Source organism: Delphinapterus leucas, chromosome 11 (assembly GCF_059928025.1).
Source record: "Delphinapterus leucas isolate spDelLeu-1000000601 "Yukka" chromosome 11, BTC_Dleu_Yukka2, whole genome shotgun sequence".
NCBI classification, from domain to species: domain Eukaryota; kingdom Metazoa; phylum Chordata; class Mammalia; order Artiodactyla; family Monodontidae; genus Delphinapterus; species Delphinapterus leucas.
The window spans coordinates 96395531-96420997 of NC_143139.1; the positions used below are offsets into that span (position 1 = coordinate 96395531).

Sequence of the window (25467 nt, forward strand, 5' to 3'; positions counted from 1 at the left end):
TTAATTTATTTTGCTAAACGAGCACTACCAATACATGTTAGGAACTTGAGAATCAAAGAAAATTCAAATTGGTAAGTTCAACATTTTAGCCCTGTTAGTTCCATCAATAACATCTTGTCAAGTAGCAGTCTCCAGCAAAATCATTCTCCCTGATCTCCCTCAAGGACTCCACTGCAGAACAAATTCCAATGAGAAACAAGACTGAGTATGAAATTCGTAGCACAGGCTTCCCATTAACATAAAGAAATTTAAAATCCCATACTATTGTGATGGCCATCGTCACACATTTCAAATTCAGAACACTTTGTGTTAGATTCTTTAAGTTATCCAAAAAACACAATATTGTGCTTTGTGAGTCCACATAGAGATTCATGTCTTATGATTCACGTATGACAGTCTAATTAGAAAAAAAAATTTAGGCCAGATTCCCAGGGCTATTGGAGATGTTAAATAGACACCTAGTCTGCCACTTGACATAAAGGCAGAACTGTGAGATGCAAATACATTTAGACCAGCCCAGTGAAACACAACTATAGTGCCTTCAATCTCTGTGGGAAGGAGACCATTGCAACCCTTTCATTCGTTCACTCACTCATTCAAATTAATGGCCCATGTTTTCCATTGTTACTATTCACCCCCACTCTGACCCCCGGCACACACACAGTCCTCTTTACCTGCCTCTGGAGCCTGGGATCTACTTGGGCTACTAGGAGAAGTTTCTTCAAAGCCTTGGCGGAGGTTCTAAGGCCACCACTAGAAGCTGGCCTGGAGAGATGCCTCGAGCAGAGACGGAAGTGAAGAAGGCCCAGACAACCCCAACCTCACATACTCTCAGAGACTTCTGGGCCAAGAGCAGCCTCAGGGGCTGCCTTTAAAGTCCTCCTCAGCCTGCAGCAAAGCCAGCACCACATCCCCCTTCACATATTTACATTTCACAGGCACAATCAGAATTTACACTAATGTGGACAGAAGCTAGGGGCAAGAAGGAATGTCAAATATTACTTATTACTGACTAGGACTATTATATATTAATTATGTTTATATATACATATATATAATTATATATTTATTAAGGCCAACCCAATATGTATTAAGAAAAGGAAGCCAGTTAAAATATTCTATAGTTAACATGTACTGAAAATATAGCAGGACATATAAAATGCTAATTGGGGAACAAAGGTAACTAAATTATGGGAGAAGTGAACTAAGCCAGTCCCTGAAGCAGGCTCCTCACCCTTTCTTTAACCCCCGATGTAGTCATCTGGATCACCAACTGAAAGCAGCTTCGTCAAGGACAATGACAAAAAGTGGTACCAGAATACCAGGAGGGAAGACACAGTCCCAACCTAGTGCATAAAAGCATTGTTCATCTGCAGGCAAAGAAGGCAAGAATGCACGTCCACAGTCAGTGTTCAAAAAACACAAACAAAAACAAAAAAAAACATTGCTCGTGTACCCTACTTCATTCCCAGGTTTTATAAATTAAAATAGGTATAACGTTATTGACTGCAATTTCAAGTACAATTAAAATATTTATAAAAATGCCTATTTTCCTGTAGTATATTTGTTTCAGAATTCTCCACAACATATACTCTAAGTACTTCAGAAAATACAAATAAGTGCTATTCTATGAACCTCTCCAAGGCATTTTAAGGTGACTTTGGACAGAGTGGGAGCCACATCAAGGTCTAAGAACAGTCACTCACTGTTCTCAGCATGCCTCTATTTGCATCTAATTCCCATACTTGAATTTCAGAGGATTCAAATTCAATTTTTAGGAGAGACTATTTTTAAATGTTTCTGGAAGGTTGCAGATAAATTCCATTTTTATAAATTAAATCACTACCCCTTTTATTTACATTATAATGTATTATTTTTAAGTCTATCCTATTCCAAAACCCTGTCAGTCCAGACTGAGAGTTAGCAAGATAGAGTTGTCAGTATTCCTTCCTAGGGGCCAAAATGCTCCCACAGAGTTCAGGGTTTTCCTTTCATAAACTGAAGAATCCTCTTTTCAAAGAAGAATCAAGTACTTTCGTCTATTTTTTTATTAGTTATGATTTTATTAAGTATGGATTTCTCATGTAGCAGATAATCGTATAATGAGGTTTTCTTATAACAGTAACAATTGAGTAAGACCTAGTTTAGGGGAGAAACAAGAAAACCTTTATAAAATAGAGAACTGTTTGTTTTTAAGAAAAATCTCTCACAAAGGGAGAAATGTCAATGCTCACTGTGCTTGACAGGTAATTTGTGCTTGAGGTAATTCATTGCACACCTATACCGAATGGTGCTCACTTAGGGAAATTCTTGAATAAAAGCTGAGTATTTGAAAATGAAACAAATGAAAATGGAGTCATAAGAAGAAAAAAGCTAGTCTTGGCCAAGTCCTATTAATCTTGAGATAACATGTGGAGAAAGCAGATAAAGGAAAAGTCAATGGGCCAGAAGTCAGGAGAACTGGGTTCCAGACTCACTCAGCCGCCAACAAGCCATGTGACCTTGGAGAAGTCAGCAAGGCATTTCACCTCTCAGTATTAATTCCTTTGTTTAAAAAAAATGAAGGGGGACTTCCCTGGTGGTCCAGTGGATAAGACTCCACGCTTAAAAAAATGGTTCTGAAGAGCCTAGGGGCAGAACAGGAATAAAGACACAGACGTAGAGAATGGACTTGAGGACACGGAGGGGGAAGGGTAAGCTGGGACGAAGTGAGAGAGTGGCATGGACATATATACACTACTGAATGTAAAACAGATAGCTAGCGGGAAGCAGTCGCATAGCACAGGGAGATCAGCTTGGTGCTTTGTGACCACCTAGAGGGGTGGGATAGGGAGGGTGGGAGGGAGACGCAAGAGGGAGGAGATATGGGGATATATGTATAGGTATAGCTGATCCACTTTGTTATACAGCAGAAACTAACACAGCATTGTAAAGAATTATACTCCAATAAAGATGTTTTAAAAAAAAAGGACTCCATGCTTCCACTGCAGGGGACATAGGTTCGAACCCTGGTCAGGGAACTAAGATTCCCACATGCTGCACGGCGCGGCCAAATAAATAAATAAAAATTTAAAAAAAAATTTTTTTTTAATGAATGGGCCTGACTATAACAACTCCAAGAGCCATTACAACTCTGAAGATCATGGTCCCACCTTTTTAATTATGCTACCTCCTAAATAACAGAATTATATGGCTGAGCAAAACAGAATGCTAACAATATATAAAAGTTGGGGGGGGCTTGTTTTTACTACTGGCATAAATCTCAGACCTATAAGACATGCTTCAGTTTGAAGCTAGGATACCTGTTTATTATTTTCATAAATGCAGCATTAAAGTTCACCTAGAATTAGGTAAGATATCTTATATATGAAGAAAGAAGGAAGTTGAGATATTCTAAATCAGCGGTCCCCAACCTTTTTGGCACCAGGGACCAGTTTTGTGGAAGACACTTTTTCCACAGGCAGGCGAGAGGGGGAAGGTTCAGGCAGTAATTCAAGCGATGGGGAGCAGCGGACGAAGCTTCGCTCTCTTGCCGCTCACCTCCTGCTGTGCAGCCTGGTTCCTAACAGGCCACACACCGGTACCGGTACCGGTCCACGGCCCCAAGGTTGGGGACCCCTGTTCTAAATTATAAGAGCAAGGGTGAAACCTGATTAACGTCTGAAGATAGGAAACCTGATTAACGTCTAGAAAATAGGAAATATGCAACCTTAAAAGTGTTAGAAATACATACATCACACTAGGTAATGACCTAACGAGAAAATATGCTTGTGTGTGTGGCACAGACTGTACCAGCATGGCACTTTCTGGAGAACAGAAAGAGGACACTGCCTTTCTAACGTTCACAGCAATAGGTAACCCAATAAATAGTGATGAATCACTCACATATCGGGATTTTTTTTTTAAATCTTCTAATTAGAATTACAGTACTGCATAAACAAAGGAAAGGGAGAGGGAGCCAAAATTTTTCAATTCCAGAGTACGACTTCAAGATAAGAAACAAATATGTATGTAAAGCTGCTCAGCTATTGAAACAATAAAAGTTTTACATTTTGCTATCCAATAAAAATGAAAATAAAGTGTCCAGTGATAGCAGTCAGATGGGGATGAGAGCACAGGGTCCAGATGAGAAGAAAAATAAGAACTGACTGAGGAGGAAGACGGAGGGGGGTCTTGGAGCAAGCCGCATGCTAATTCTGGGATTCTGGAAGACACGGTCATGAAATAGCAACTACAGTTAACTGGAAAAGCTAATTTGTTCATTTTCTATCACAAGTCCCAGGTGTGAGTTTGTAGATTAGCTGTGGCTGTTAAGAAAGGAAGTTGCAGCATGTAATAAACGGAATGCCTGACAGTAGGGGGAAAAGAAACCAACCCTCTATTAACTGTTAACTCAAGTAATTCATTTAGCTACACAGTAAGAAAAAAATACAGGCAGAGGTATGCAAACTAGTCTAAAACATGCCTAAGTTTTTAATTTATTCCCTCTATTTTGAAATGAAGCATGCACATATGTTCTAAAACCAGAGTAGAAATTATAAAGCATAGTCCTTCATTTGTTTGGGTCAAGATGTATTCACCAAGAAAATCAAACATGTACTCTAACATTTTCTCAAAGCATTTTGGATAAAACACTCCACTCTGTTCAGTTGATATTGAACTGGGTGAACATTTCCATCAAGAAGCTCTAAAACTAGGTGTGCTTAAAAGGTAAGGGTTCTGTGAAATCAATCACTCTGGAGGGAAAAAAAAAAAAAATCAATGAAAATTTTACTTTCAGCAGGTCTCCCTTAAAGGAAATACATGTTCTAAACAGCACACTCACGTTTTCCTGTCAAAGGCGGCTTCAACTGCCTAACTTTGCAGATCAGCTTCCGTACCTGCCTCCTTCCGTCCCTGCTGGTATGTCTGACCTCGGCTCCCAGCTGAATTCTCCCAGCACATTTCATCATTTCCTGTTGGCTGCCGACTCCTTGCAGCCGAGATAAGGCCATTCCCCTACACTGCTGCATTCACCCTACAGGCACCAGGTTCTCAGACCGCCTCTGCAAGCCTGCTGGGACCATCACAGAAGAGCTTTCTTTTCAGTAAGTAGCCAAACAGAAATCTCAGTATTCCATGGAAAATCAGAGACAAAAGGACTGAGAACGAAAATCATATCACCCCCCAAAATCAACTTATATATAAACTAACTTACACTGTATGTGATGGTCTTAGAGTCTCTTCTTGTATTTGGGATCCTCCCATTTAGGAGGGAAAAAAGACATGCTCTGTTTCTAAGGAGCCAAGAGTTAATGTGACAGGGGTTTACTTGCATGGGATAATCTTCCATTGCCCCTACATGTAAAACTCAGCTTCTCTCTGTGACTCCACACACAAGGCAAAGCAGCTTGACAGTGGGAGATGCAGGGGAAGCCTGACGCAGGCTCATGCTGGACACAGGCAGGGGACCCTGGTCTCAGCAGTGTGACTGCCTCCTAGGAACTAGGGCACTCAAATATGCAAGTGTGATTCCCTAGAAGTAAAAATCAACACAAAAACACTTTACTTCCTAGAGTTTTACAAAGAACTGAAAGTGAAGGAAAAAAGAATAATATAACTTTAGGTGAGGAGGAAGAGATCCTATCTCCTCATTTTATTTATTTATTTTTCAAGTGTTGAGGGGTTTCCTTTTTAAAAAATATTTATGTATTTGCGCCAGGTCTTAGTTGTAGCAGGTGGGCTCCTTTTAGTTGTGGCTCGCGGGCTCCTTAGTTGTGGCATGCAAACGCCTAGCTGCAGCATGCATGTGGGATCCAGTTCCCCGGCCAGGGATCAAACCTGGGGCCCCTGCATTGGCAGCACGGAGTCTTAACCACTGGGCCACCAGGGAAATCCCCCTAACTCCTCATTTTCAAATGTACGTGTCCACAAGAACATACTGTATTAATTCCCGTTAGATAAAGAGCAGGCACAACTCTGTGCCGAGCGAGGCCAGGACAGGGCAGAGCAGAGAGGGACAGAGCAGCAAGGGGTCACCAGGAATGCTTCTGAGCAGTGTTCTGGTTTTTGAGCTGTTATGGGTATGGTGTATTTATGAAAATTCATTGGTATACACACGTATAATATGCACACTTTTATGTATATATATTTACACCTGAATAAAAAGTGTTTTAAGGGGCTTTCCTGGTGGCCCAGTGGTTAAGACTCCGCGCTTCCACTGCAGGGGACAGAGGTTCCGTCCCTGGTCAGAGAAGATCCCACATGCCGCAGAGCAACTAAGCCCGTGTGCCACAACTACTGAGCCTGTGCTCTAGAGCCTGCAAGCCACAACTACTAAAGCCCACGCGCCTAGAGCTCGTGCTCCGCAACAAGAGAAGCCACCGCAATGAGAAGCCCACGCACCGCAACGAAGAGGAGCCCCCGCTCACCGCAACTAGAGAAAGCCTGCGCACAGCAACGAAGACCCAATGCAATCAAAAATAAATAAATAAAATTGATTCTTTAAAAAAAAAAAATCTCGGTTTAGATATTTTTAGAATATCTAATAGAATATCTAATAGAAAAACACCAATAAAGCAAAGGCCATATCAACAAAAGCCTCAATTATTTGACATGTGATAATCATTCACATTACTCAGAATATTATGATACCACTTTCCCCTCACCCTCCCCACGAAGTCAACCCAACACAGACTTCACCGTACTCTGCCGCCAGCTTAGTTAAGTCAGTTACACCCTTACAGAGGTGCACACGCCACAGCAGCATCCTCTGGTCTGCAGGGAGGCTGGCCACTTCATCCCAGGGTTTACTGTGGGACAGACAGGATCAGGAACTGAAGGTCTAATGGCCCTAAAGGTCATTTTGTCCAGTGGTGGACACTAAGGCTGGAAAAAGTTGAGCAACAAGTCAAAAGGCTTGCTGAGTACCAAGACAGGCTTTCTAAAACCAATGGCATGGCAGTTATCTTTCAAAGTACATGCTTTAAGTTTAAGCGGCATAAAAATATGGTCGCCAAAGCCTTTGTCTGGGGGTATTTTCTTCCACTAAGAAGGAATACACACCTGAGTTGTTCTAGCAAAGCAAGCTGATTGTCTACCTCTCCTTGCTATCAGCTAGCATGACAGGAAATTCTTCTTTGCCCCAGAGCCCCACTTAGTGCTCTTGGTTATGGGAGGGACAATCATAGCAAGGTTTAAGAGCCTCATGCTCTTTTTTTTTTTTTTTAAATCCGACAAAGGCTGCTCAATAAACATTTATATAGTGCTTACTTTATTTATGGTCAATCATGAAAATAACCCTATGAGGGTAAGTACTGTTACCTCCTCCATCTTCCAGGTGAGATAACTGAGGCACAGAGAAGTTATATTACTTGCCCTGTGTCCTGGCGCTGGTTCATGGCGAGGGCCAGGAATGAACCCCAGGCAGTCAGCCTCCAAAGCCCAGCTGTTAACCACTACACCACACTGCCTCTCCATCTTGGCTTCCCTGAAGAATCAGAACTGGGTCTTGGATACAGCTGCTGCTTAATAAAAATTGTATATGAACTGAATTAAGAAGGCAGATAGCAGTAGCACTATGAAGTAACAAGACCAGCTTTCCAGCGTGGCCAGGGCACCTTCTCCCTCCTTGTAACTTCAGCCACAACTCACCAGTGGATGCCTGGCAGGAGGCAAGCTCTCCTGGCCGTCTGGCAGCTCGCCCATCCTGGGGCAGGGGTGCAGCCCCTGGAGGTGGTGCTGGGACAGAAACACTGCTCCAGGGAAACCCACCTGCTAACTTCTAGCACGCGGTGCCTAAACTGGTATTTCCGGTTCCAAACTGGTTTGTCACCAGACTTGAAACCATTGGGCATTCATTCAACAAACATTAGTGCCAGGCACAGTGCTTAGGGCCTCGGGGCCCCATGACTGAAAAGCCAAGGTCCCTTCCCTGCATTGCTCACAGTTTATGGGCACAGCAGAAGTGTAAATAAATTAAAATGGCACGAGCTGATAAATGCTAGAACCAACGTGCGCCAAGCGTTGAGGGAACAGTGTGAAGGGAGCAGGGACCCAGGGTGGGAAGGCTTCACAAAGCAGGGGACACAAGTGGGTTCGCCAAGAGCTTGCCACCAACCTACTCAAACCATGTGGATTAAGGCAGAAAAAAAATTCTGAAGCAGAGAGTCCAGCAAATTAGCTAAAGACTGCCAGGGTCATCCATTAGCTCAGCCATTGTTACCAAGGCACATCAGCAGGGGGATTCGAGTGAACAGCCGTTAGTTAACCTAGCAGAACTCACAGACATCAGGACAGCGTCTCACCACGCTACCTCTTGTATCTGATACCTTTGTTATATGACTGTCACGTGGTGAAAATGGCTGCCTCTACCGAGTTTTTTTTGTTTTTGTTTTTGTTTTTTTCCGGTATGTGGGCCTCTCACTGTTGTGGCGTCTCCCGCTGCGGAGCAGAGGCTCCGGACGCGCAGGCTCAGCGGCCATGGCTCACGGGCCCAGCTGCTCCGCGTCATGTGGGATCTTCCTGGACCGGGGCACGAACCCGTGTCCTCTGCATTAGCAGGCGGACTCTCAACCACTGCGTCACCAGGGAAGCCCATACCGAGCTCGTTTAAAAGATCCCATAAGATAGGTACTACTAGTCCCCTTTTACAGAAGGGAAACCAGCACAGTGAAGTTAAGTGACCTGCCCAAGGTCACCGAGCCAATAATGGCAGAATGGGGATCCAAACTCAGGTTCACCTGATACGTCAAAGCCCATCCTCTTTCTACCACACTCTTATGCCCCCCATGGAACTACAGCTGTGAAGCAAACTAGGATATTTAGCAACAGGTCATGTCATATGGGGAAAGAGTAAAATTTCTATGTCAATTTTCCCCCATTCCTCTATTGGTCTGTCCTTGCTCTAATACCACCCTTTTAAAAAAAATAGCTTTACTGAGGTATAATTCACATACCATACAATTCAGGCATTTAAAGTGTACAATTCAATGGTTTTTAGTATATTCACAGATATGGCAACCATCACCCCAATTTTAGGACATTTTCATCATCTCAAAAAGAAACCCTGTACTCTTTAGCTATCGCCCCTCTCCCTACCCCACCATGCCTTCCCCCAGCCCTAAGCAACCACTGCCTCTTACAAGGTGATCCTTTCTGTGTTTTTTTGTTTGTTTGTTTTTTGGCCACACCACAGGGATCTTAGTTCCCCAACCAGGGACTGAACCCGTGCCCCCTGCAGTGGAAGTGCAGAGTCCCAACCCCTGGACCGCCAGGGAAGTCTCACAAGGTGATTCTTAAAGAGGTTATGGGCACACAGTAATTGGGTTGTTAATAAAACAGTGCAACTTGCAGTTCTGTGCTTTATTCCTCCCAACTGGGCTAAAGCAAACAGCTGAGCCAGGACAGAGCAGGACAAGAGCCAGATGACTCAGAGGCAGAGGCTAGGGTGGGAGGCAGGGGTGCCTGGCATCCCCATGCTACATGTGCTACACGGTTCACATGTCTTGGAACTTAGCAAGCCCTAAATGCAGAGCCAAGCGGCCTAGCGCCAGCAGGGATGGCACAAATCATGCAAAAGCCCTAGAAGAGCCTCTCTAAGTCACAAGACCTTAAACCATTCGGAATGCCCATCCCCCCATCTCCAGAAAGACAAACACCAAGATCATATCGGCTGCCACAAGCTAAGGGTCACCAGAATAGTGTTGTTCTGAGAAGCCAAACCACTTAAGGACTAACAAGAGTCAAGGCTCTGATGAAAAGGTGACACCCCCAAAATCTCGGTTTGTTTATTTGCTCTTCCTCTCAGCCTTCCTCAAGTGCTAAGAAAAGTTGGGGGAAGGGGGTATTACAAACAGACTATGTGCATACTCCTGCCACACTCCTCCATACAGGACATCAAAAAACAGCTGTGTGCAGCATCATCGACACGCAGTGGAAAACTACTTGGCGCTTAAAAGGAATGAGCCACTGACAGAAGTAACATGAGGGAAACAAAGAAACATCATGGTGAGCAAAAGAAGCCAGATGCAAAAGAATCACACCGTGTGTCTCATCTTTACATGAAATTCTAACCCAGGAAAAACTCACCTAGGGTGACAGATCAATGTATGCCTGGGGCTGGGGACAGGGGGGCTGACTGCATGGGGGCACAAGGAACGTTTTGAAATGATGGAAATGTTCTGTGTCTTGATTAGGACAGTGGCTACACAGAAGTATCTATTTGTCAAAGCCTCTAAATGAGGGCATTCAGTTGTATGTTAATTAATATCTCAGTAAAGAGAAAAGGGAGGGGGAGGAGGGGGAGAAGACAGGACAGGAGAGAGGAAGAAAGAAGAAGAGGAGGAAAGGAGCCCTCTGCAGAACTTGAAAAACAGAACTTTCTCCTGCTCCCAGCATCCGCATCAGCGGTACAACAGCGATGGACATTCACCAGGAACTGAACTTCAAGGTCCTCTGGTTCAAAGGCCAAATAAAGTAAGTTCTGTGTAATGTTAGCACTAAGTATATCTTATTAGGTCTCAATTCTTAGCATAATTGATCCTCTAACACACACAAATGATTCTGATGAGCCCGAATGGTCCACTTTCTAACCAGGTTAGCTCAGTTCTCTCCATCATCACTGCAGTAAAATTTGATAATGCCAGTCAGCAACTTAGAAATGGCAGCTCTCAGTGACAGGTTTCAATGGCTGACAGTCAGTAGATAAGTAAAATCTAATAACGATAATTACAGGTATTAGCTTTTCCTTTTTTTTAATTGATAAGTAAATCTTAAATTCTAGAAACCTACCATGTTCATAAATAGGTTATGTAAAAACCTTCTGATCTTTTTGTTGTTCTTGTTTTTTGGTTGGGGAGAGGATAGTGGCTGTGTTCGAACCCTACTGGTTAGCCTTTCATATTTTTCATGAACCAAGACATAAACAGAGCCATCTTACCTTTAATACTCTTCTCACATAATGTACATAAAAAGGAATAAACAAAGCCAAATTTCTATCACTCTCTATCAAAGAAGGTGCCAGGACAAGCTAAGTACCAGTTCTATCTTTGGCAAAGTTAAAAAAAAAAAAAAAAAAGGTTAAGACCTTTTATATAAGCTTCTTTGCTTCTCTGACACTTGCTCAAAGCTTAAAAAAAAAAAAAGAGAAAGAAAGAAAATATGAAGCCAGACTAATTAAAGCAGAAAGCCCAATTAAGAAAAACTTCAAAGCACCAAATGTGATAGGAAAAAACACGTTAATTTATTTCCTTATGCATTTTATAAAATGCCAGCATGAGAAGCAACACCTGGACTTCTAACACAACATCTCAGTGGTTAGGATGTCATACAGCTCCTGCCGCTGCCCCCCAGTTCCGGGAACAGCTCAAGCCTTCTTTGGGCAACACACCCAAAGAAGAAGGTCTGAATTCAAAAAAGAGTGGTGCGCAGAGTTTGTGGTGAGTTTTGGGGTATTTTCAGGAATAGAGTTGAGATATGCTGTGTTAATGTTTTATTAGAGGCTTATTGGTGTGCTTTCCCCCCTCATTTATTTATACGTACGCTCTCTCTGCTAGACTCTGGAAGTCACAAGCTAAATAATTCACCACACTTTTCCTTAAGCAGCTTAGAGTTTAGTAGGGTAGACAGACAAGCCCCCAGAGGACCACACAGTGTGACAAGTGCTACGTAATAGACCTAAGCAGGAGTGAAGGGGGTTGGGGGGTGGGAGGCTGGGAAGAGATGTGGGAAGACTCCCCAGGAGAGGGGACCCTGAGCTGAGTCAGGTAAGAAGGGGTTGTGTCACTCTGCATCTGGCTATGGCTTCCTCTTCCCCAGGGGAGAGGGCCGGGCACCATATGAAAGCTCCAACTTCACTGACCAGCGCCTTTCGTTAAGGGCATGTGAACTAAAATATTGCCTGCCATATCAGTAAACAAAGGATGTTACAGCCATCAAGCCACCACATTACAGCGGCCCGACAGCAAGCCCTGAAGAAACTCAGGATAGAAACAAGATGCCCACCATCTAGCAGTCAACTGCCTCAGCCAACCCCGATGGTGCACCCTGAGGAGACTCGGGATGAGAAAGCACAGGATGCAGGTAGCTGAGGTGCATATCAAAGGAATGATTTCAGTGAGCCCAGACTCTTGCATCTTCCCATACATAGAAAAGTGCTAAATTCCTTAACTTGAGATATCTGGTTTTCTTTTATTAACAGTAACCCTTTGATGTTTGGACTACCTGGTCTTTTGTTGCAAAAACTCCTATATATCCTGGCTCCCCACCATGCCTCTTTGGAACAGTTTCTCAGTGTTATCTGAGAAGTTGTGCCCCAGGCTTGAAGTTCTCAGAATGTCCACCAAATAAAACATAACTCTCAACTTTTAGGTTGTGCATTTTTTTCGGTCTACAGGCAGAATCACCCAACATAAGGCTGCCAACTTTATTTTGTCCACTAAGGATGTTAAGAAAAGAGAAAACCTAGCACTTAGCATTATTCCATTTCAAAGGCATTTTAATAATTTTAAAAAGGTATTTTAACACTAAAAAGTGGGTCATACAACTTCAGAATAAACGAAAAGCCTCAAACTAAGTGTCTTTAGCTTAAACAATGATTATACTGTTGATATTTTGGCGGCACAGCAGTAAAAATACCATCATAAACTTGTGTCTGGAAACCCTGCAAATAGAGGATAAAATTAGGGACTATTTTATGACATTTTATATACATTTGCCAGGATCTTTAATACAGTGATTCCACACTTCATGAGAGCCCTACAAGGTGGGAGTACTGTCCCTATTTTTCAGATGAGGAAACTACGGCCGACGGGGCAGTGGCTTCTCTGTGGTCACGCAGCAGTGGCTGTGCATGGGCAGAACTGCTACACCTGGTTCCCTCTGACAGCGGAGGCTGTCCTGGGCCCCACAAACACTGAGTAGGAGCGTTCTAGGTGACCTCTGAGGTCCTTATCAGATACTAAACATCTATTTTATTGCTGTTGCTTTGGGGATAGCAAAGGAAGAATTCAGTTCTGCCACCTTTTACTTATTTATTTATTTTTTGTTTGTTTGTTTTACTTATTTATTTTTGATAGTCCCAAACAACCAACTCAAATCCTTTGTGAAACCAGGAGAGGTATAAATATGTAAATAAATGAACGTGATCCCAAGCACTCCAGAATGCTACCATCACCTTCTTTCTCCTTCCCCATTTTGGACCTGTGCTAGGGATAAGATGGGAAAGATGGAAAAGATCAAGAACCCCATGTGCCAAGAAACTGGAAACATTTGAACTCTTACTCAAGATTTTCAATCCTGTACTTCAATTTGGCATGTAATAAGAATACATTAAGTGTTTAATAAATGAATGAATCTAAAGCTCGCAGGCACTGTTGAGTTATAGAAAGTCAACTTAAAAGACATGGTCTCTAACCTCTAAAAGCTTCCATTCTCTGTCTGAAATATGATTATAAATATAATACAAACTTAGAAGTGTATCTTGTTTTACAAATTTTACGTTTTTCTTCTACTTTCACCATTTAAAATGGAAGTCTACTAAACAGTCTTTTAACACAATGTTCCCAGTCGTACTCTGGCACGGGTTATGATCCTGCCGTGTGAGGACACAGGCCAGGTAACCATTGGAGGCAGGTCCCCATACGGTCCTCCACAGACTTCTGCATGAGAAAAGCAGTACTGAGTGGGGCCAGATGACAAGAGAGGGGCAGAGGGGAGCAGGTGTAGGATCTTGGCAAGTCTGTAAGCTTCCTGTGCCTCGGCCTGTAACATGAAGACAGCCTCGATAACCACCTCAGGGCTTGGGAAGACTGAGTGAGATAAGGTACGCGTAGTGTGTTTTTCAATGGTAGCATGGAGATCACCTCCTGAAGACAGAACTGGATGCTCCAGAGGATGCTGATCACAACTAAAGTCAGGGAAGGGTCAAAGGGGCCTCTCCAAGAGCAGGGCTGAAACATAGGAGGCACATACTCAGGCAGCAGCAGCATAAGGTTAACCCCCAGGAAATTCAGAGAGTAGGCAATTAGTAAATGTCGGAAAATCAATGAATCAATGCCATAACAATCCAAATGGAAACAAACTCACAATGACCACAAGGAATGAAGTATGGATATGGACAGGCTGGTTCAGAAGGTCTCATGAAGGAACATAAAGTGAGGGAACCCTGCCGAGAGGCTGACTGGGCTGAGCACCTGACAGGAGTCACAGGGAGAAAGCAAGCCACTCAGCCTGGCAGTGGTCACTTTGCATTTGTGACAGGTGACCCATCTTAAGATGAGGGCCATGTATCTCCCATGTGTGAAACTAAGCTAAAGACGGACAGGTTACAAGACAGTTTAAATATTATGACCCCATTTGTTTTGCTTTGTTTTGTTTTTAAAGTTGCTATCCTTTAATCATACCAAAAAGTTAGCCCTAATTTGATAAAATATCAAACAGAAAAACTGATTAATCTCATTGATATCTTACAGGCAGAGATGCTATTGAAAATGTCCAGCATTTGATAGGCAAGGGGGATGAAGCACATAATAAGATTTGAAAATACATGGAGTGCTTCACGAATTTGCGTGTCATCCCTGCACAGGGGCCAATGCTAATCTTCTCTGTATCATTCCAATTTTAGTATATGTGCTGCCGAAGCGAGCACTCCCGTTTGTTTTTAAAAATCACATTTGTGTGTGTGACTTTAACAATCTGGAGAAGTGTACATCTAGGTATTGACAGTGATTTTCTCTTTTCAAAATCTATATTTGTACTTTACAAAGTACATGTACTGATTTTATAATGAAGAAATAAATGAGTTTCTTTAGGAGTTTTTAAAACCAGACAGATGATGCCAAGGCTGGGTTCAAAAGGGCTGTCCAGATCCCCACTACTGAGAGGGGGTTCAGGACCACAACTCACAGAAGTCCTCTGTGAACCGACAGATACAGGGAGGTCACAGGCAAACCTCCGCCTGCAGGGCATGTCACCTTCTGCAGCTGGCTTCACCAACTGTGCAATATTTCTTGGGGGAAAGAGGAGGGACGGGATTCCTGAGCACTCCACAAAATTTATTCCATAAAGTCTGAGATTTTACAAACCACTTCTATAAAGAAACACAAGTTCCAGGAAGAGTTAAGACTCTCCAGCTGCACTGAAAAGCAGCAGGTGCTGGCCCCAGCCTCAAGCCAGCGATCTCATCCACAGTGTGGAAGTTATTTAAAACCTCCACATCACATGAATTAATTCCATGCAGAGGCAGGTCTAAGGGAGACAATCTGGTATATAATCAAGTCTTAGTCTGCTGGATGAAGAGAACCAAGTGAAAGGCCCCATCCCCAGCGCCATCCACACACAGGCAAGGACGAGACTTAGGCTCTCAACAGCCAGACCGCCCCTTCCCTAAGAGGGGACAGTGCCTCTGACAGCTCACATGATTGGTGACCACCAAACGCAATCAATTAACATACACACACAAAGCTGTCATAAAGGCCTGAAACAGGTAAGAAGAGACCAACCTACACACTGGGAGTACGGCTGGGGGTAACTGTATAAACAGTCACAAGTTAGTACTAACTTCCAGAGCCAAGATCCTTAAAGTGTGACACCACCAAGTGTGCTTATTATACATCATGACAATGTTCACTCTTACAACTCATAACTCGGTGACTGTGTGTTTGCAGGTTAACTGAGGGAGCACAAAGATAGCGAGTTTATCCAGATCCTGGGTCACTTTGTGCTTGTTCCCTCAGTATACCCTTCACAGTCCACTCACAATCCCCCACCTCTTAGATAGTCTCTTGGGATTCAGGAGGAGGGGCTAGGATCTTTAAATGGAATCAGTATTTATCTAACTACATTCACTGAAAGACCAGACTCACAATTTGTAAGGTCAAATTGCTGCACATATGAGAAATAGGCCGCATCCAAATTCATTAGATTCAAATGTTCTTTGCAGTAAATTAGTGTGACAATAAATAGTCAAGATTTTCTTTCTATTCCATAAATATATTCCAACTAATTTGTAACCTCATTTTAATTGGAATTATTGTCTGATGGCACACTAATGATTTTTTTTCTTCAAAGATGTTAAGAAATAGTATTACATAGTTATTAGCAGTACCACTTAACATTGGTTTAGATGCAAGTTTTTCTTCATATCCGGGCCTTGAGGAGGAAACAAATACATTTAAGATGAGTAATAGCCTGAACAACTCTGGCAACAATCAACATCATAACACCTACACTATCAAAAACAACCTGGGATTCATTATAGCTGTAGATTGGAAATGTTTTTCTCTCTTTTTAAAATTTATTTATTTATTTATTTTGGCTGCAAGGGGTCTTTGTTGCTGCGCACGGGCTTTCCCTAGTTGCGGCGAGCCAGGGCTACTCTTCACTGTGGTGCACAAGCTTCTCATTGCGGTGGCTTCTCTTGTTGCGGAGCACGGGCTCTAGGCGCACAGGCTTCAGTAGTTGTGGCACGTGGGCTCAGTAGTTGTGCTCGTGGGCTCTAGAGCGCAGGCTCAGTAGTTGTGGCGCTCAGGCTTAGTTGCTCCACGACATGTGGGATCTTCCCGGACCAGGGCTCAAACCCACGTCCCCTGCATTGGCAGGCGGATTCTTAACCACTGCGCCACCAGGGCAGCCCTTTCTCTTTATTTTTTATTGAAAATGTTAAACATATAAAAAAGAGAGACTAGAACAATGACCCCTAGTTTCAACAATTATCAACACATGGCCAATCTTGTTCCACCTATGATTATGAAAATTGTTAAATGCTCACAGAAGCATGCAACTTAAATACATCTTTACTTGACCCTGCAGGTCCACAGCACGCATCCTCACGCTGGGAAGAGGCACAAAGCAAGAAAAGCAGGGGCATTGGCCTGAAAGGACTAGCAACCCAGTGGGGAACCAGAGCCACATAAAACATGTATAAAATCAAGGAATAAAAATACTAAGCCTGGGGCTTCCCTGGTGGCATAGTGGTTGAGAGTCCGCCTGCTGATGCAGGGGACACGGGTTCGTGCCCCGGTCCGGGAAGATCCCACATGCCGCGGAGCGGCTGGGCCCATGAGCCATGGCCGCTGAGCCTGCGCGTCCAGAGCCTGTGCTCCACAACAGGAGAGGCCACAACAGTGAGAGGCCCGCATACCGCAAAAAAAAAAAAAAAAAATACTAAGCCTGCAAGGTGAACCTCTGCAGTGATAAGCCATGCTGACATCACTGTACTCCCTGATACGATACATGAGGACAGCACTTCACCTCTGCATATTCTTCACCCAAACTCATCAGGCCAGTCTAACAATGTGAAAAACACCAGGCAAACCCAAATTGACGGCCACTCCTCAAAATATCTGACTAGCACTCTTCAAAACTGTCAAGGTCATGAAAAATAAGGAAAGACAGAAAGCGTCACAGATGGAGGAGACTAAGGAGCCATGAGGACTAAATGCAATGTGATATCCTGGATTGGATCCTGGAACAGACCGAGAACCTCAGTAGGAAAACTAGTGAAATCCAAGTAAAGCCTGTAGTTTATTTAATAACACTGTCCAATGTTAATTTCTTAATTCTGACAAATGTGTCATGTTTAGGTTAAGTTAACATTAGGGAAAACTGGGTGAAAGGTAAATGAAGAATCTGTTTTATCTTTGCATCTTTACTGTATATCTAAAATGTTTCCAAAATAAAGTTTATTACAAAAATAATAATATAAAAAATTTAACTGGCTAATGAGTATTCATTATATCCTTCAGAAGAAGGAGTCAGTGACAATGTAGTTTTCATTTCAAAATTCAGCCTGGGAAGATGAAACCTAAAGAAACAAAGCAATTTGTTAAAAAGTCTCAAAGAAAGTAAGCACCTTGAAATGAAGGCAGGGCCCCCGGCCACACCAGGTGATTGGTGGCAGCACACCACTGGGGAACCTGTGACTGTGATAATGAACTGGGCTGACAGCCAGAAGTGACTTCCTAACCTCGAGGCTGCCCCTGCCTGGTCTCCCGCTCCACCCAGAGCAGTGCTGGTCAGGCGCCAACCCAGTCTCCTTGTACCACCCTAAGCTGCCCCCAGCCTCCCCCCGGTCCTCTCCCCACGAGCCCATCCTCAGAGCACCAGCACCTCTCTTTATTCACTCAGCAATCTCTGAGGGGCTGCAGGTTACCACTAAGCTGAAAGCAATAAAAGGAGGCGGTATTACAAACCACTACATAATAATTCATTTTTTTAAAATAGTAGTTTATCTAGAGAAAAGATGAACTGTGATCAGAACTGTACACCAGGAAACCTGAAGTTGCAGCACTGAACAAGGGAGGGGCTGGAAGCAGCAGCAGCAGCATTCTACCTTCAGTCTTTCTGACCTGGAGACCACGCTTGGAACAACCGAGCCTACGATTGCTCACTCGTGCTTTTAAATAGCTTTGAACGTGCTTCTTTATAACAGCACCATCCTACATTTGAAATAGGACACAATTCTAGAAATGAAAGTGCAGATCTGGATTTTCAAACTATGAGCAGCATGTGGGGATTTCATTCATTCTGAAGCAGATTTAAGATGACTTCTGTGGCTGGGAGCAATGCAAAAGTAAACACCCGTGGCAGAGCAGCCGGATGTCTGCCTTCGCGCAGAAGCAAACATGTCTTGCGCTTGAATGTCAGCCCAAATAAGAACTTATGTGAAATATTCCTGCCCAAAATGCCCTGCAACAAAATTACTGAAAGACAAAGAGAGGAAACCAGCACTGATGTTTTTAAAACAATCTTAAAATAAGATGACAATCTAAAAAAGTTGTACTTGTTCTCCGTAACAATTTGAAAATGAACACAATCTGCCATGTTCCTCATCGATGAGGCAATCTCTCCTGAGCAACTTCATTATTTCTGCTTATCCAGTAACTGAAGAGAGTCTTACAAAATGCAAGTCAAAACTTCCCCAGTGCCCTGAAGTATGCAACTAGGAATCTGGCCAAGAGTGTCACTGCTCAACAGCCCTCCACTGATGCTTCACCCTTTAACGTCACATTAAGAAAAAGGCTACATATGGTTCCCCCATTCATTTTTTTAATGTTTTCTTAAACTAGAAACTTTCCAAATACACCTTGGACTTTACACGTTTGTCAGTTTTGCAGAGTTCATGGGCAAGCTCTCAGGCCACACGCCTGTGGCTCCGGTAGGTTTGACAAGCCCCGCACCAGTGCCAGGCGTGGCCCCCTTCCCCAGATAGCCGGTGGGGTGGATGCTCCCCTCTCTGAGCTGCTGCAGAAGCAGGCTGTTGTACTCCATCCAATCTTTAGGCCTGTGCCTGTCCCCTCCTCCTCCCTTCCCCATCCTGTCTCACTGCCCTCGTTTCCTTGGTACCTAGGACAGGGCTTAGTACCTAGGGGCACAGCATATACCAAAAGAAGAAAGGAAAAAAAAAAAATCCATGAGAGAAATGGCAGCTTCGCCCTTGGGCATGTACAGCTCAGGTGTGAATGCCAAGCCTCAGGAATAGAAGTGCACCTCAACTCGAAGCCTAGAACAAATCCCAGCTCACAACCTACCAGCTGTGGCCTCACAAAGTGATTTCACTCTGAGTCTCAGTTTCCTCGACTGTAAAAAGATCAGCTCCTCCCACCCCTCTTCTTTCTCTCTCCATCCCAGACCAACACAAGGCAGCCATGTGGAGCAAGCGTGTCTGCTCTACGGATGCAGCTGACCCTTGCAGAGGCTGTGCCAAAGCCTGGAACACAGTCAGGGCAAGTCAGCACATCCCCCGGCTAGCGCGGCATCTGCTGCGTGCACCATATCCTCTGGACCTGTTACAAAGGTGGTGTTTTGGTCACATTCTGACTCTCTTATATCACTCTCTCATAGGTCTGAACCTGAGTGAATTTAACTTATGAACTCTCTCAAACCCAATGCCAATGCTCAATTATTAGCATTTATTAAGCTCCACCATACGCTCACCACAAAGTTAAGTGCTTTCAAGGAATACAGAGATCCTTTAAGTCAAAGCCCCCATTCTTGTGATTTACTCATCAGGAAGATAAAACTAAAATAATTCTACTAAAAAGCAGAATAGAGGAAGGAGGGGTTGCCTCTTCTTATATTGACCAGGTACAGACCGGAAGCAGACCCACAGGCTGTGGTAGGAGAGGCCTGGAGAGTTTTCGTTTAGTGGGAACAGAGATTCCGTTTGGGATGATGAAAAGGCTCTGGAGATGGCTGGCTGGTGACGGTGGCTGCACGACAGTGTGAATGCGTGATACTTAATGCCACAAAACTGTACCGTTAAAAATTATCAAAATGGTCAATTTTATGTTACGTATATTTTACCACACACACACAATTTTAATTTAGAAAAAAAGACAGACTCACACATATTTCAAGATTTCCTCAGTGACAGAGGTAGAGTCCCAAGGTTCAGGAGGGCCACTCAGTAGTGAGGCTGTCTCAATCAAACATGCACTCAGAAGGAAAGAAAACTAGATTTTTACCCCACACCAAACTCAAAAATCAGTTACAAATTACTCCACAAAGACTAAGGGTTAACAGGAAAAGCAAAAACTTAAAATTGTTAAAAGAAAATACTGAGTACCTTTATGATCTCGCAGCAGAAAAGGATTTCCTTTAAAAAGTCCTTAAAAATACCTATCATAAAAGAAAGGATTAATATAGACAACTACATTGAAATTTTAAATGTTTAACAAAAGACAACATAGTGAAAGTGAAAAGACATGCACAAACTATGAGACAATTCCTGTACCTCATATAACCAATAAATCAACTGGTATACAGAATGTATAAAGAACCCATACAAATCAATAAGAAAAATACAGACAACCCAAGAGAAAAAATGGGAAAAGCCTTAATCAGGCATGTCACCAAGAGAACCCATGAATTGTTAACACCCATGTGGAAAAGAGGCTCATCACTCAGTAAGCAGGTAAGTTCAGACCAGAATGAGATAACATTTGACATCCGCTAGGTGGGTAGGATTAAGAAGCGTGACCATTAGCCCGTCTGGGCGAGGATGTGAGCAATGGGAATTCACACATGTGTTGGGTGGGAGAGTAAACTGGCACCCAACCTGGAGGAGGTATTTCTGCATGCTGAGCACACTCAACCCCAGAGGCCGCAAGTCTACTCCTATACAAACCTTAGAGAAATGAGTGCGCCAGGAGACCTGTACAAAGAAGGTTCATAACCACAGTACTCCTACTGGTCAAAAAAATGGAAGCAATCCAATATCTGCTGACAGGAGGATGATAAATTGTGGTCTATGCATGTGATGGTTAAGTTTTATGTGTCACAAAGTACCCAGATATTTCATCAAACATTATTCTGGGTGTTTCTGCGAGGGTGTTTTCTGATAACATTAACATTTTAATTGGTAAAATAGATTGCCCTCCAAAATGTTGGCAAGCCCCAATCCAATCACTTGAGGGCCTGGACAGAACCAAAAAGCCAACCCTTTGTAAGAGGGAATTCTCCACCTGTCAGCCTTCAGTCTTCATTTGCACCATCAACTCTCCCGGGTCCCTAGGCTGCCAGCCTTTGCAGGGAACTGGAACTGCACTACCGGCTTGCTAGTCTCCATAATCATGTGAGCCAATTCCTCAAAATAAATCTTTCTGTACATATATAGATCCTATCGCTTCTCTTTCTCTGGAGAATCCAAATACAATATACACAGTGGAATATTATTCAGCAGTAAAAATGAAATTCGCATATTACTTGATTCCCTTTTGATAAAGCTCATAAAAACTGAATATATTATTTACAGACACATATATATGTGTGTAAGTGTTCTCTTTTTTAAAAAAGCAAGAGAATGATCAAATATCCTGGAATACCTGTGCCCCTGGCAGGAAGCCCCAACCAAGAGCCTCCCTGTGGTGCACAATGGTTTCAAGCTGGGAGGCTGGTTTTGAGGTTTTTGTAATTATGCTTCAAAACTTACATATCCAGCACCCATTGTTTACATAAATTTTAAGCTAATAAAGCATTTCTAAACTAGAGGCAAAAAAGAAAAGTGCTATAAGAAAGACACAAGAGGGGCTTCCCTGGTGGCGCAGCGGTTGGGAGTCTGCCTGCTAATGCAGGGTACACGGGTTCGAGCCCTGGTCTGGGAGGATCCCACATGCCGCAGAGCAACTAGGCCCGTGAGCCACAACTACTGAGCCTGCGCGTCTGGAGCCTGTGCTCTGCAACAAGAGAGGCCGCGATAGTGAGAGGCCCGCGCACCGTGATGAAGAGTGGCCCCCCACTTGCCACAACTGGAGAAAGCCCTCGCACAGAAACAAAGACCCAACACAGCCCTAAATAAATAAATAAATAAAATTAGACATTCTATTAGACATTATATATATAAAATAATATTTAAAAAAAAGAAAGAAAGACACAAGGAAAAAAACACAGGTGTTCAACAAATGCCAGGCTAAAATCAGACCAATGCTGAGACCCGCCCCTCCCACCAAGGCTTTCCAGGCCAGTCTGGAAGGTCTAATCTGACCTGTACCCCTCCAGGGTTCGGATCATTCAGGCCTTCCCTCCCTCTCTCATTTTGAGAACATTGGTCCACTTATTTTGCATGCAGAAGAGGAAGGGGAAGGTTAGAAATTATGACTGGGCTAATTCCTTGCAGAGAGAAAACAAAACCATGTGCACCTGCCAGGCTAAGCCACCTGCTGCTGACCCTCGGTGCCCTAGATGTCATACTTGGTTCCCAGTGCTCCTACTACAACAAAACTGCTCCCCTGGTCGTTTAGAGGTGGCTTGTTACTTTTTGCAATCCTCTTCCCCCCTTGACCCCAGGAATTTATTCCTGGTTCCTGCAGAGTGAGAGCAGAAGCCACACCCACGGTACAGTGGGAAGGGCAGGCCTTAGGAACAGGTGGTCATGTGCTCCAGACAGAAGAGAAACACAGGGCCAGCTCAGGCTGGACAGACACTGCCACAGCGGCTCCTCTGGCCCCTTTCCCCGCAAGCCTGTCAAGTCCAAAGGATCATCTGGGGATCCATAGATGTGAGGGAAGAATACTGCATGCAGGCCTCCCTGTCATGCCTAGAGTTTAATTAAATGGCCACTTAACGTGCTTACTGCTGAGTTCTGGTAAGTATTTCTGTACTCGTTCTATGACCATTTTTCTTAGATTTTTATTAGGATTAGCTGCAGAATTTTATTATATGCCTTCCAACCATCTGCTGATTTAGTCAACGCAGGTTTTCTTTTTGTGTACTGAGTTGTTATGCATGACATTTAATTGAGCACTTACTATGCACCAAGCCCTGCTCTAACCACTCTACATGTAATATCCCATTTAGTCCTGACACCAACTCTGTACGATGGCACTCTTCTTATCCTGCTAATTTTACAGATGAGATTGGAGCTCAGGGAGATTTAACCATTTGGCCAAAGTCAGAGTAGTACATGGCAGGACTGGGATACAAAATATGCTCTAAGCCCTGGGCCACAGCTTTCTCCAGCTGACACAATTCCTCACATGAGGCTACCCTTGTACTTCTGAAATAAACCTTGCTTGGTCATGGAGAATTAATCTTTTAACACACTACTGTATTCAAGTTATTGTTTTACTTAGAAACATATTTAGAAATGTTGCAGATATATATATATATATAAACATATATATGCACACACACATAGGAAATTGGTCTATAGCTTTCTCTAGATAATAGATGGAACGGGAAATAGGAAACCTAAACACTATAAAGAGATAAGCATATTTAACTACATAAAAATCTTCAAATTTTATGGAAAAAGACATCTAAGCGAAGGAAAAACAAATCATGGAAAGAGCAGCCAGGGGGATTGTTGTATCTGCAATAGTAACAACAAAGGATTTATAGCCCAATATACAAAACCTCCTAAAAACTGAAAACAAAAACAATCCAATGCCGGATGGGGGGGTGGGGGGGGCAACAAAAAGCATGTATATAGAATTCACAGAAGAAGAAGAAATACTAGTGGCCAATAAACATGTGAAGTGATGCTCAACTTCACTAGTACTCAGGAAAATATAAATTAACAATGGGAAGGAATTCCCTGGTGGTCCAGTGGTTAGGACTTGGCGCTTTCACTTCCCAGCTGGGTTTGATCCCTGGTCAAAAAAAAAAAAACAAAAACAATGGGATATGAATTTTACCCATCAGATTAGGAAAAAAAACATCTAGTGCTGGTGGAAATGCCCAGTAAATGGTGTCCTCATACACTGTTGGTGTATGTCCTACAAAAAGGCTGAAGCTATTCAATCTGGCCTAACTTCCAGAAACTACTGACCTGGAGAGATACCCAGAGTATAGTATTCATTCATTCATTCACTCCACAATAAACACCTACCACATGCAGAGCACTTTGTTAAATCTTCGTTCTCAGAGAGCTTAAAATCAGGAGCGTGACAGCTAAAGGAAAGTGAAAACAGCAAGTTGCTGAGTGATGCCTACAGTATTACTCCTTTTATTAAAAACACACTGATGTCTGTGAGAGCCTGGAGGAAGTTGTGAAGGCTCTGCTACACTGAAGTGGTCAACGCTGGTTCATATCAGACTGTTGGTGTTGGAGGTTTATTACCATCTTGCTGTGCATACATCTTTTTTGTTTCACTTGGCATGAGCATATAGCAAAAAATGCAATAACCTGTAACTTTGAGAAGTCTAATAAAGAATTTTGCAAACAGCTGTCATTGCACACAACAAAGAAGAGCACAAGGTCCACATCAAGTTAGCGGCAGAGCCAAGAGTCCACCCTCTGTCCGGCTGACTGACTGCAAAGCTGGGCTCTTCACTCCAGATGATGCCGTTTCTCCTCACTTGAGTTCACCCACCCACACAGGGCAGAACTCAGGAAGACTGCTATGCTCATGTGGGCAGTAAGTTTCGGGAGGCAGTCTGGCAACATTTCTTGAATTCATAAGAATCACATATTTCTTGAGCTCCTATGGGTGATGTGCTATGTTTTTTTGCCTCTAGAAGCTCAGGTGGACTCACTGGAGATGATACAAAAGTGCATTTGCTATCAGGATGCATCCTGGCCTTTGGTTAATGTGTTATCCATTTCATGGGCACTCTACAAAGCGTTTCCCAACAGGCTGCTCTTTGCCTAGCATCCATTCCTCCTCCTTCTGGCAACAACATTCCAACTGGGCTTTGAGGAATCCCCCACCCCCTGGAAACAATCCCCTCCCCAGCTCCTCTGCAGGGTCCCTCTCGATCTGTGAAGCTACCTTACCCAACATCTCCCAAGGAAGTGCTTTTATGCTCAGGTTAGCTTAGCACCACAGAACCGTGACCGGTACATTGTTTCCTGACTGAAAGGAACCCCATCCTTCTTGAGGAACCCCCAACAACAGGGGTATTATGAAGCTTTGTCACTTAGGAGAAATAGCAAGTGCCCCTACAAAGGATAGACATAGAAACCTCAAAAGCCTTCAGACGTTCTTACCACTGCCTAAGGCCCAGTGACAGTTACATCTGTTTATATCTCTACTAACAGAAAAATAT

At 43.3% G+C, this 25467-nt stretch overlaps 1 protein-coding gene and 1 non-coding gene across 3 annotated transcripts in view; both read right to left on the reverse strand.

Annotated features, from left to right (window-relative positions):
- PACSIN2 (protein kinase C and casein kinase substrate in neurons 2) overlaps positions 1 to 25467 on the reverse strand; it is a 141432-nt gene that overhangs the window by 87125 nt on the left and 28840 nt on the right. The window lies entirely within an intron of this gene.
- LOC115802406 (U6 spliceosomal RNA) lies at positions 14519 to 14626 on the reverse strand. The gene has a single exon (XR_004022872.1). It is a non-coding gene; the product is annotated as a U6 spliceosomal RNA (small nuclear RNA).